The following is a 12,805-nucleotide window of genomic DNA, read 5'->3' on the forward strand; positions in this document are numbered from 1 at the left end:
CCGAGTTAACCTATTTTGCACCCTACTTGTCGATAACACTCCACACGTGTGTGGCTAGTGAACCCCACCTCAGTGCTGGGCTTTTGAGGCGTCATAATGGAGTCATGCAGGGGTGAAGGAGAAAGTTGTATCTTGGGGTAGAGGAATTGGTAAGCCCCAAACCGAGAGTCCCCAACCACCCAGCTGGGGTCAGTGCAATCCTGCCCTCAGAGCAGCTTCCTGTTTAAGAACCCTGGAGGGGCGCATGACAGTACTGCCATCCCACCTCTCTCCGGTCGGGGGGGTCTTGGTTGCTGCCCGATGGCGGGGGCTCACGGTCTGATGCTACAATACCCACACTTTCGGGACTGACCCGCAGCAATGAATCAAGGGAGGATGGTGGAGGGCGGTGGGAAGGTTACCTGTGGATGGGGGCTGGGTGTGCACCCCCTTGGGAACGATAAGGGGGCTCGCGGGCCTTCCAGAAGAAGCTCAACACCTTCCACCTCAGTCCAGGCGTAGGGTCCCATGCGGGGAAGGACACTGGACTTGGTGACCTTATAGTTTAGTAGGAAATCCTAGCTAATTAGGGGCTGGCAAGAGCACACGGAAGAGGATACAACGACAGACACACACAGAGACAGTGAGCATGCACCCCCATGCACCCCGTGGTTTCTGCCCCATCCCTTTCTCCCCCAACGCAAACATCATGCCTAGACACATAGTATAAAGACTTCATAGCATCACAACCCCTCAACTTCCTCAATTCCAAAGGTATTTTGTTGTCCCGAATCAAGTCACCAGGTATCACAAACCTATACACCAAAGTCATTTCTGAATCTTCCATAAAAAACCAAAGCCCCCTGCAAACCACCCCCTCACCCAGGTAGTCAACATCAATTAGCCCAGCCTTAGATTGTCCCCGCAAGGCATCAACCCAAGTCAGTTCTGAGCCTTCAAAATCAACCTATTAGCACCACCCATTCAATAAGCATTGACTATCACCCAATCACTTCCTACAATGCTTGGCACACCGTAAACACTCAATCATTACAACTGAATGAATAAACAAAAGATAAGAAAACCAAAGGAGAATCACAGCCCCAGCTCACCAAACCGCCTCCAGGAACCAAACTCCACAGAAACCAAACTCCACAGGTCACAAAATGGTGCACGAAAATACCCAGCAGCCTCTGGGGCTTTAAAGGCACAGTGCCACTTGCCCCATTGAAGGACACCTAATGGAGGGACTGGGTTTCTGCGGGTGGGGTTGGAGAATCAAGGAGGGAAGATGCAGAGGGCTATTAAGGAGAAGGGGATTTGCAGCTGCCCATCATTAAAAGGATTTGGAAAAGTAGACTCAATTATAGACACCTGCAACCCATTCACATTCACCTTGAGGATCGGGGCTAATGCTCGTCCGGTGCTTTCCCGGCCCCTAATACAGTGCTTTGCATCCAGGAGGGTATTGAGTAAATACGAACAAACAAATCAATCAATTTAACAATGAATGAACTCAAGCTCTTCACTGAGGCCTCCCCAGTTCCCAGGCCCCACTGTCCCCTCTGCATCTCTTTTTCCCTTTTTGTTTGCTTTTTAATGGTATTTGTTAAGCACTTTCAATGTGCCAGCCACTGTGCTGAGCCCCACAGTGGATACAAGATAATCGGGTTGGACAAGGTCCCTGTTCCATGTAGGGCTCAGACTCTCGATCCCCCATTTTACAGAAGAGGTGACTGAGGTCCAGAGAAGTGAAGTTACTTGCCCAGGGTCACACAGCAGATGAGTGGCAGAGTAGGGCTTGGAACCCAGATTTTCGGCCTCCCAGGCCCGGGCCCTTTCCAACAAGTTGTACCGCTTCTCTCCTCCCTGCTTCTGTCCCATTTGGCTTCCAGGAATGGACTGTTGGTGTAAGAAGTCGGTAGAGGTGGCCAAGTTTCGGGGGGGCCCTTAACCCAGGAGCCTGGAAGAGTGGAGGGAAAAGGCAGGGAAGGGGTGGAGAAGACAAGGAATGGAGGGCGAGTCAGCTTTAAGGCTGGCCACTGGGGTGACCACTCATGGCCCTTGCAGATCTTGTACCAACCGATAATAATGATGGTATTTTTAAAGCGCTTACTATATGCCAAGCACTGTACTAAGTGCTGGTGCCCAGGGTGTCACATGTCTCACGGAACACGTTTTTTTTATGCTATTTGTTAAGCACTTACTATGTGTTCAACACCTTTCTAAGCGCTGGGGTAGATACAAGTGAATTAGGTCAGACACCGTCCCTGTCCCATGTGGGCCTCACAGTCTAAGTAGGAGACCCGAGGCCCAGAGAAGCGGAGCAACTTGCCCAATGTCACACGGCGGGCATTTGGTGGAGCTGGGATCGGAACTCAGGTCCCTTGACTCCCAGGCCCGGGCTCTTTCCACAAGACCACGCCGCTTCTCGGAAGTCCGCCTCTATCTTGCGGCGTTTCTCCAGTGGTGTTCCCCTCTCCGGTCCCTGGGGGCACGGGCACTGCTTCCGCTCCGTGGCACCCTGCAGTCGGAGTACAGGAGCGGGAGGAGACTGGGCACGGAAAATAAAAATGGTGGACAGGAAGGCATTCGGTACCGACCCTTACCACGTTGGCCGGGTCGGCTGAGAATTGGATCAGGTGAGGGGTCAGATCGGACAAATGGCAGTTCTACTGGCCACCTTGTCTGTGGGCCTGTGACTGACCCGAGGCCACGGGGCAGGTCTGCCATGGGGTTCTCCGGCCTCCCCTCCCAGAATGCCCTGTGGTTGGGACATGCCACACAAGGCCCCTCAGGACTTACCACAGAACAGGTTTCCAGTTTTAGGGTGCAGAGGAAGAACTGAGGTGTCACATGTCTGCTGTGTGACCTTGAGTAAGTCGCTCCACTTCTCTGGGCCTCAGTTACCTTATCTGTAAAATGGGGATTAAGACTGTGAGCTCCATGTGGGACAGCCTCTGGGTCCAGCCTCATTACCTTATACCTACCCCAGAGCTTAGAACAGTGCTTGGCACAGAGGAATTATTATTACTGTTGTTAGCAGTCTAAACAGCAATGTTCGCCTTCATTCATTCATTCTTTCAATCATATTTATTGAGCGCTTACTTTGTGCGGAGCACTGTACTGAGCGCTTGAGGGGTACCTGCCCAAACCCATCTCAGGCTCATCACATCATCTTCCACGTCCCTTCATATGAAAAGCACCCAGGATGCACCTAAGATCTGAGCAGTGACAGCTCACTGGTTATGGTCAAAGTGGTTAAAGATTGAACTCTGAATAAACCAGGCCAATTTTGGATGAAAGTGTCTTCTAGGAGGGTACAGAGACCCTGGAAACGTAAAGAAAACGAAGCCCAAAATAGAATATTATAACATGGTGTAAACCTCACCTTGGAAAATAAAAAGTTAACCCTGTATTGTAAGTCAATGCCACGAAGTGTCTCTAAAAGTGTTAGAGATGTCGCTAAAAGATGTCTCTGATGATGGCTGGAAATTATTATTATTATTTTTATTATGGTATCTATCCCAGTGCTTAGTACAGTGCCTGGCACATAGAAAGTGCTTAATACCAAAAAAAGGGCTATAGACTCACATCAGGAAAACAAACACAGAAGCAACCGCAGTGTGGCCTTTAACCTGGAAGCAGTGTGTATCCTCTGGCACACAACAGCAGCTGTGCTTGGCATATATTAAGTGCTTAAATAGGCCACAATTATTATCACAATTATTATTATTATAAGGGACAGGCTTCAATCCATCAACAGTCGATCAATGTACAGTATTTACTAAGCACTTACTCTGTGTCAAGCACTGTATTCAGGAAGTGGAAGAGTCCACTAGAGTTAGTAGATGAAATTCCTGCCCTCAGAGGTCAGCAACTTGCCATTTGGGGTCCTTTCAGCCTTAACTGGCTGCTCTCCGAAGAAAAAAAGAGAAGAGGCATCCTTCCCATCATTCTTAATTAGCCCTAAGCTTGCCTTCTTAGTCTTAATTGACTTCAGCTGTGCTTAATTAGCCTCATTAACAGTAAATGAAAAGTAAAACAAAATTTTAAAGGTTATCCATGGAGTAAAGGCTTAAAAAAATGGCCTCAGCACCTCAGTGTTGTGAGCTCTGATCCAGCTTGTGAAATCCAAGTCTTTTTAAGATTCTGACACTGGAGCCGGGACTCTGAGGCCTGGTTCTGCCCTCCCCCCCTCCCCCGACCCAGGGCTCTGAGGCCTGGTTCTGCCCCTTGGGATTTTGAGGCCCAGTTCTTTCGCGCCCGCCCCCGTGCCCAGGGCTCTGAGGCCTGGCCCTGTCCCCCTGGGGCTCAGAAAGCTGAGGTTTCATCTGAGGGAGGACATTCCTGTCAGAGATAGCTCAAAGCCATGTCCCCTGGTGGAGAGAACACTGATCTGGCAGTCAGATGAACTGGGTTCCAATCCTGCCTCCACCACGTGCCTGCTGTGTGAGCTTGGGTGAAGTGCCGCTCTGTGCCTCAGTTTCTTCAACTGTAAAATGGGGATTGGGTACATGTTCTCCCTTCTTTTTTATGGCAAATGTTAAGCACTTTAGTATGTACTAAGGACTGTACTAAGCAGTGGGATAGATACATGGTAATCAAGTTGGACACAGTCTGTGTCCCACCTGGGGCTCACAATCTTCATCCCCATTTTACAGATGAGGTTACTGAGGGACTTTGGAAGTTAAATTACTTGCCCAAGGTCACACAGCAGCCAACCCAGGGACTGTGGCTGACCTGTTTATTTCATCTCTTCCCCACTGCTCAGGACAGCGCTTGGCTCACAGTAAGCATTTAAATAGCACAGTGATTTATTAGGATTCGATTCATTCATTCAATTGTACTTACTAAGCACTTACTGTGTGCAGAGCACTGTACTACGCGCTTGGAAAATACAAATCGGCACAGAAGAGCACCACATTTTCACAGGGGAGACACAAAGGATTCATTCAACTAGAGGAGGAGCAGAGAGATGGCTAGTGACAACAATGAGCAGTAGAAGGAGTTTATCCTATACTGTCAATCTATTAATGGGTATATACCTAGATGCAGGAGTTAGGGCACCATACTTAAATGCTAAAGGAGCTACTGGGAATGCCATAACTTAGGGTGTTGGGAATTAATCAATCAATCAATCAATCGTATTTATTGAGCGCTTACTGTGTGCAGAGCACTGTACTAAGCGCTTGGGAAGTACAAGTTGGCAACATATAGAGACAGTCCCTACCCAACAGTGGGCTCACAGTCTAAAAGGGGGAGACAGAGAACAAGACCAAACATACTAACAAAATAAAATAAACAGACTAGATATGTACAAGTAAAATAAATAAATAAATAAATAAATAGAGTAATAAATATGTACAAACATATATACATATATACAGGTGCTGTGGGGAAGGGAAGGAGGTAAGATGGGGGGGGATGGAGAGGGGGACGAGGGGGAGAGGAAGGAAGGGGCTCAGTCTGGGAAGGCCTCCTGGAGGAGGTGAGCTCTCAGTAGGGCCTTGAAGGGAGGAAGAGAGCTAGCTTGGCGGATGGGCAGAGGGAGGGCATTCCAGGCCCGGGGGATGACGTGGGCCAAGGGTCGATGGCGGGACAGGCGAGGACGAGGCACGGTGAGGAGATTAGCGGCAGAGGAGCGGAGGGTGCGGGCTGGGCTTTAGAAGGAGAGAAGGGAGGTGAGGTAGGAGGGGGCGAGGTGATGGAGAGCCTTGAAGCCGAGAGTGAGGAGTTTCTGCCTGATGCGCAGATTGATTGGTAGCCATTGGAGATTTTTGAGGAGGGGGGGTAACATGCCCAGAGCGTTTCTGGACAAAGACAATCCAGGCAGCGGCATGAAGTATGAATTGAAGTGGGGAGAGACACGAGGATGGGAGATCAGAGAGAAGGCTGATGCAGTAGTCCAGACAGGGATAGGATGAGAGCTTGAACGAGCAGGGTAGCGGTATGGATGGAGAGGAAAAGGCAGATCTTGGCAATGTTGTGGAGCTGAGACCGGCAGGTTTTGGTGACAGCTTGGATGTGAGGGGTGAATGAGAGAGCGGAGTCGAGGATGACACCAAGGTTGCGGGCTTGTGAGACGGGAAGGCTGGTAGTGCCGTCAACAGAGATGGGAAAGTCAGGGAGAGGGCAGGGTTTGGGAGGGAAGACAAGGAGTTCAGTCTTGGACATGTTGAGATTTAGGTGGCGGGCAGACATCCAGATAGAGATGTCCTGAAGGCAGGAGGAGATGCGAGCCTGGAGAGATGGGGAGAGAGCAGGGGCAGAGATGTAGATCTGGGTGTCATCAGCGTAAAGGTGATCGTTGAAGCCGTGGGGGCGAATGAGGTCAACAAGGGAGTGTGTGTAGATCGAGAACAGAAGGGAGAACAGAAGGATGGGAGAGTAGCACTGAACCTTGGGGAACCCCCACAGTAAGGGGATGGGAGGGGGAGGAGGAGTCTGCAAAATAGACTGAGAATGAACGACCGGAGAGATAAGAGGAGAACCAGGAGAGGACGGAGTCTGTGAAGCCAAGGTCAGATAGCGTGTTGAGGAGAAGGGGGTGGTCCACAGTGTCGAAGGCAGCTGAGAGGTCGAGGAGGATTAGGATGGAGTATGAGCCGTTGGATTTGGCAAGCAGGAGGTCATTGGTGACCTTTGAGAGGGCAGTTTCCGTGGAATGTAGGGGACGGAAGCCAGACTGGAGGGGGTCGAGGAGAGAGTTGGTGCTGAGGAATTCGAGGCAGCGTGTGTAGACAACTCGTTCAAGGAGTTTGGAAAGGAATGGTAGGAGGGATATGGGACGATAACTAGAAGGTGAGGTGGGGTCAAGAGAGGGTTTTTTTAGGATGGGAGAGACATGGGCATGTTTGAAGGCAGAGGGGAAGGAACCAGTGGAGAGTGAGCGGTTGAAGATGGAAGTTAAGGGGGGGGAGAAGGGATGGAGCGAGAGACTTCATGAGATGAGAGGGAATGGGGTCAGAAGCACAGGTGGCTGGAGGAGCACTTGAGAGCAGGGAGGAGAGCTCCTCTGAGGATACTGCTGGGAAGGATGGGAGAGTAGCAGAGAGTGTTGAGAGGCAGGGGGCTGGAGAATGGGGGGAAGTGACTTTGGGGAGTTCGGACCTGATGGATTTAATTTTGTTAATGAAGTAGGAGGCCAGATCGTTGGGGGTGAGGGAAGGAGGAGGGGGAGGAAACGGGGGTCTGAGAAGGGAGTTGAATGTACGGAAGAGCTGGCGGTGGTGATGGGCATGGGTGTCAATGAGGGAGGAGAAATAGTTTTTTCTGGCAGAGGAGAGGGCTGAGTTAAGACAGGAAAGGATAAACTTGAAGTGAACGAGGTTGGCATGGTGTTTAGACTTTCGCCAGCAGCGTTCGGCAGCTCGAGCATAAGAGCGAAGGAGGCAGACAGTGGCAGTGATCCAGGGCTGTGGGTTAATGGTACGAGAGCGGCGAAGGGAAAGGGGAGCGAGTGAGTCTAGCTGAGTAGAAAGGGTAGAGTTGAGAGCAGTAATCTGATCATCAAGACTGGGTAGAGAGGAGAGGGAGACGAGGTGGGGTGTGAGGTGCTCAGAAAGATGGATGTGGTCAAGAAAGCGGAGATCTCTGTGAGGGAGTAATATGGATTTACAGGGGAAAGGAGTGTGAGTGAGGAAAAAGCCTTCCTGGGGGAGGAGGAGAAGGAGGCTTTGAGGATAGGAGGAAATGTGGTAATGATAATAATAGTAATACTACTAGTAATAATAATGATGGCATTTATTAAGTGCTTACTATGTGCAAAGCACTGTTCTAAGCACTGGGGAGGTTCCAAGGTGATCAGGTTGTCCCACAGAGGGTTGACAGTCAATCCCCATTTTACAGATGAGGTAACTGAGGCCCAGAGAAGTTAAGTGACTTACCCAAAGTCACACAGCTGACACTTGGCGGAGCAGGGATTTGAACCCATGACCTCTGACTCCAAAGCCCGGGCTCTTTCCACTGAGCCACGCTGCTTCTCTAGTTGTTAAGTGCATACTGTCTGTCAAGCAGTGTATTAAACTCTGGGGTAGTTACAAGATAATAAGATCCCACATGAGTTCCTCATGAAGCTCACACTCCAAGTAAGAGGGAGAACACATACTGAATACCCATTTTGCAGTTGAAGAAACTGAGACCCAGAGAAATGAAGTGACTTGCCCATGGTAACATAGCAGGTACACGGAGGAGGTGGGATTAGAACCCACGTCCTCTGACTCCCAAGCCAGGACTCTTTTCACTAGGCAACTCTACTTCCCCATCCTCTTTAGGTAGAGGGTCACAATGGAAGGCACTGGGAAGCAGCTAGGAGTCAGAGGACCTCGGCTGTAATCCCAGATCTGCCACTTTACTCATTCATTCGACTGTATTGACTGATTTATTGGGCATGTACTGTGTGCACAGCACTGTACTAAATGCTTAGGAGAGTACTATACAACGATAAAAACAGTCCCAGCCCACAATGAGCTTACAGCCTAAAGGGGTGGGGGTGGGGGGCAGACATTAATATAAAGAAATAACAAATTACAGATCTATACATAAATGCTGTCAGGTTGGGAGCGGGGAAGAACAAAGGGAGCTAGTCAGGTTTACCCAGAAGGGAGTGGAAGAAGAGGGAAGAGGAAAGAGGGCTTAGTCAGGAAAGGCCTCTTGGAGGAGATGGGCCTTCAATAAGACTCTGAAGGCTGGTGGAGAGGGATTGTCTGCTGGATTTGAGGAGGGAGGCTGTTCCAGGCCAGAGGCCGGATGAGGGCTAGGGGTCGGCTGCGAGATAGATGATATCAAGGCACAGTGAACTAAGGTTAGCACTAGAGGAGCAGAGTGTGTGTGCTGGCTTATAGTAGGAGAACAGTGAGGTGAGGTTGAGGGGGCAAGGTGATAGAGTGCTTTAAAGCTGACAGTGAGGAGTTTTTGTTTGATGAGGAGGTGGATGGGCAACCACTGGAGTTTCTACAGGAGCAGGGAAACACGTCCTGAATGTTTCTGTCGAAAAATGATCTGGGCAGCAGGGGGAAGTATGGACTGGAGTGGGGAGAGACAGGAGGCAGAGAGGTCGGCAAGGAGGCCGGTGCAGTAATCCAAGCAGGATAGGATGAGTGATTGTAGTAATGCGGTAGCCATTTGGATGGAGAAGAAAGGGCGGATTTTAGCCACATGTGAAGGTGGGGCCTACAGGGTTTAGTGATGGATTGAATACGTGGGTTAAGAGAGAAGAGTTAAGGATAAAGAGGAGAGGCAGAGGGCAAGTCACCTAACCTCTCTGGTTCTCTGCTTCCTCATCTGAGTCCCAGCTGAGATAGGCACTGTTTGTGCAGCATGGCTCCGTGGAAAGAGCACGGGCTTTGGAGTCAGAGGTCATGGATTCGAATCCTGACTCTGCCAATTGTCAGCTGTGTGACTTTGGGCAACTCACTTACCTTCTCTGGACCACAGTTACCTCATCTGTAAAATGGGCATTAAGACTGTCAGCCCCCTGTGGGACAACCTGATCACCTTGTAACCTCCCCAGAGCTTAGAACAGTGTTTTGCACATAGTAAGCACTTAAAAAATGTCATTATTATTATTATTATTATCTGCTTACACCCACCCCAATGCTTAGTGAGGTTCTTGGCACGTAAGTGACCAGAGACCGTGATTATTTTTAACAACATCGTCTAGTGGAAAGAGCCCGGGCCTGGGAGTCAATGCTCCCTCCTCCCAGTGACCCCCAAATACCAGGAGAAGTGAGACCTACAGATACAGACAATCCATCGTACTTAAGCTGAATGCAAAACCCTGCTCTACTAATACTTAACCACTCTCTCCAAATCCAGTAGACCAGGAGGGGCTTGTACTCCAGGAACTGGAGATCCAATATAAACTGAAAAATATTCAATTTTGAGTACAATACCTGTCTTCCATTCTCCCCGTCGGCACCTGTGACAACTCCATCTCAGATCTCTGCTTTTCAGAGAGGAATAGAGTACACATGCTGATCGTCTTTCTCCCTGAATCTAGACACTACTCCCTGAAGCCATCACTGGCAGGCCCAGATGGCTGCCCCTTTCTCCCAGGAGTGGCAGACACATCATCACTCTACTTCCCCGCTATTATTCACACACGCACACAGTGTTCTCCTTGGGGTAGTGATACAGCCTACTCAGTATTGGGGAGAAATCTGGGAATGGGCCCTTACAACAGCCTAAGAAGGATGAAATTGGAGGCCAAGAAAATGCACTAAGCAGCTTCTACAGAGAGATTCCCCCGGCCCCTGGAAGCAGAGCCGTCCTCTGTCCTGAGAGCAGCAACCTGCCCCCTTGTGATGTGCATAATTATTCTGGGTGGCTGTGCCCATCACCCCCTGGTGGCATCAAGTGTCTGTCTGGGAGGCTGCCCTTTCTTATCACCCCATGATGCAGCTGGTGTAATAGAGCACGAACACAGGAGTTAGACGGTCAAGGGTTCTAATTCTGCCTTCTCCACTTGTCTGCTGTGTGACCTTGGATAAGTCACTTCACTTCTCTGGGCCTCAGTTACCTCATCTGTAAAATGGGGATCAAGGCTATGAGCCTCAAATGGGACAGGAGCTGTGACCAACCCGATCTGCTTTTATCCACCCCAGCACTTAGTGCAGTGCCTGGCACGTAGTAGGTGCTTAACAAATTCCATTATTGTTATTAGGTATTGCTCTGTGAGGCTGCACCTCTCTATCATGCCCACGTGGCACTGATCTTTCTTTTCATGGTGCCTGTGTAGCACTTACTATGTGCCAGACAGTGTACTAAGCATTGAAATAGAGATAATTATGGTATTTGTTAAGCGCTTACTATGTGCCAAGCACTGTTGTAAGCACTGGGGTAGATATAGGGTAATCAGGTTGTCCCATATGGGGCTCAGTTTTAATCCCCATTTTACAGATGAGGTAACAGGCACAGAGAAGTTAAGTAGCTTTCCGAAGGTCACACAGCAGACAAGCAGTGTGGCGGGGATTAAAACCCATGTTCTCTGACTCCCAAACCCGTGCTCTTTCCACTAAGCCAAGCTGCTTCTCATCTCACCTATCTGCCTCCCACTCCTTTCCCATGGCCTCCCCCTCCACATAGGCCAGACCACCACTCTCACCATCTTCAGAGCAATATTAAGGTTGCAATTCCATCAAGAGGCCTTCTCAGATTTAACCCTCTCCCCCCACACCCCGCCTCCTTCTCCCTTCTGCATCTTCTACACCCTTGGAACTGGGACCTTTGGACATTCACTATTTGCCCTGCAGCATTTATGTGCTTATCTGTAACATAGCTGTGCACTTTGTGTACAGAAATGCGGTGGGAGGCGGAGAGAATGAGGTGAAGATATACTGATAATTAATGACCATTTCCTGTGTGCAGAGCACTATAGGGCGTGCTGGGGGAGTACTGAGTTGGTGGGTACGTTCCCTGCCCACAGGGAGCTGACAGTCAGAAATTCCAGCCACTTAAGAAACCGACAGTCTGAGCAAAGAGGTTTCAGGCGACCGATTGGATCGTTAGCAAAGTTTTCAACTGGGGCCAAGAGTTTGAGAAATCTCTGTTTGTGGAGCAGGGGATTGACTGACACTGGGGGGACACCGCCAGGATGGGGGGGAGGGGGGAGCTGAGGCAGGGGAGCAGCAGGGCAACATAATAATTATAATTAAATGATAATAATGTCATTATGGTATTTGTTAAGTGCTTAATACATGCCAAACACTGTTCTAAGTGCTGGTAAGCACAAGGTAATCAGGTTGTCCCACATGGGGCTCACAGTCTTAATCCTCATTTAATGGATGAGTTAACTGAGGCATAGAGAAGTGAAGTGAATTGCCCAAGGTCACGGAGCGGACAAGTGCTGGAACCGGGATTAGAAGCCTGGTCCTTCACACTCCCAGGCCTGTGCTCGATTCCCTAGGCCATGGTGCTTCTCGTGAATCAAGTCTATACTGGCTTTATAGATGGCAATTGTTATTTGACATGAAAAGCCATAACAGCTCAATAAATGCTATTGAACGAATTGAATTAATGAATGTTTGTTTGCTTGGGGCTGGGGGGAGCTTCAGTTTCTTTCTAGGCTTTGCCCTAAAGCAAATATGGGAAGCATAGTGGCCTAGTGGAAAGAGCAAAGCCCTGGTAGCCAGAGGACTTGGATTCTACTCGCGGCTCCGACACTTACCTGCTGTGTGCACTAGGGCACATCACAACTTCTTTGGGCCTCAATTCCTTCATTTGCAAAATGGGGAGTCAATCCCTGTGCTTCCTCCTACTTAGAATGTGAACCCCACGTGGGACCTGATAATTTTGTATCTTCTCCAGCTCTTAGCACGGTACCTTGCACGTAGTAGAAGCAGCATGGCTCAGTGGAAAGAGCCTGGGCTTTGGAGTCAGAGGTCATGGGTTCAAATCCTGGCTCCTCCAATTGTCAGCTGTGTGACTTTGGGCAAGTCACTTAACTTCTCTTTGCCTCAGTTCCCTCATCTGTAAAATGAAGATTGACTGTGAGCCCCCTGTGGGACAACCTGATCACCTTGTAACCTCCCCAGCACTTAGAACAGTGCTTTGCACATAGTAAGTGCTTAATAAATGCCATAATTATTATTATTATTATTAACTTCTCTGTGCCTCAGTTACCTCATCTGTAAAATGGGGATAAAGACTGTGAGCCCCACTTGGGACAAGCTGATCACTGCGTATCCTCCCCAGCACTTAGAACACTGCTTTCCACGTAGTAAATACTTAACAAATGCCATTATTATTATTAATAATAATACTTGCCCGCCCAGGGTCTTTTGAGCTTAGTACAGTGTTTTGCACACAGTGAGTGCTCAATAAA

This window comes from Tachyglossus aculeatus, unplaced genomic scaffold (genome assembly GCF_015852505.1).
Source record: "Tachyglossus aculeatus isolate mTacAcu1 unplaced genomic scaffold, mTacAcu1.pri scaffold_169_arrow_ctg1, whole genome shotgun sequence".
Classification (NCBI taxonomy): Eukaryota; Metazoa; Chordata; class Mammalia; order Monotremata; family Tachyglossidae; genus Tachyglossus; species Tachyglossus aculeatus.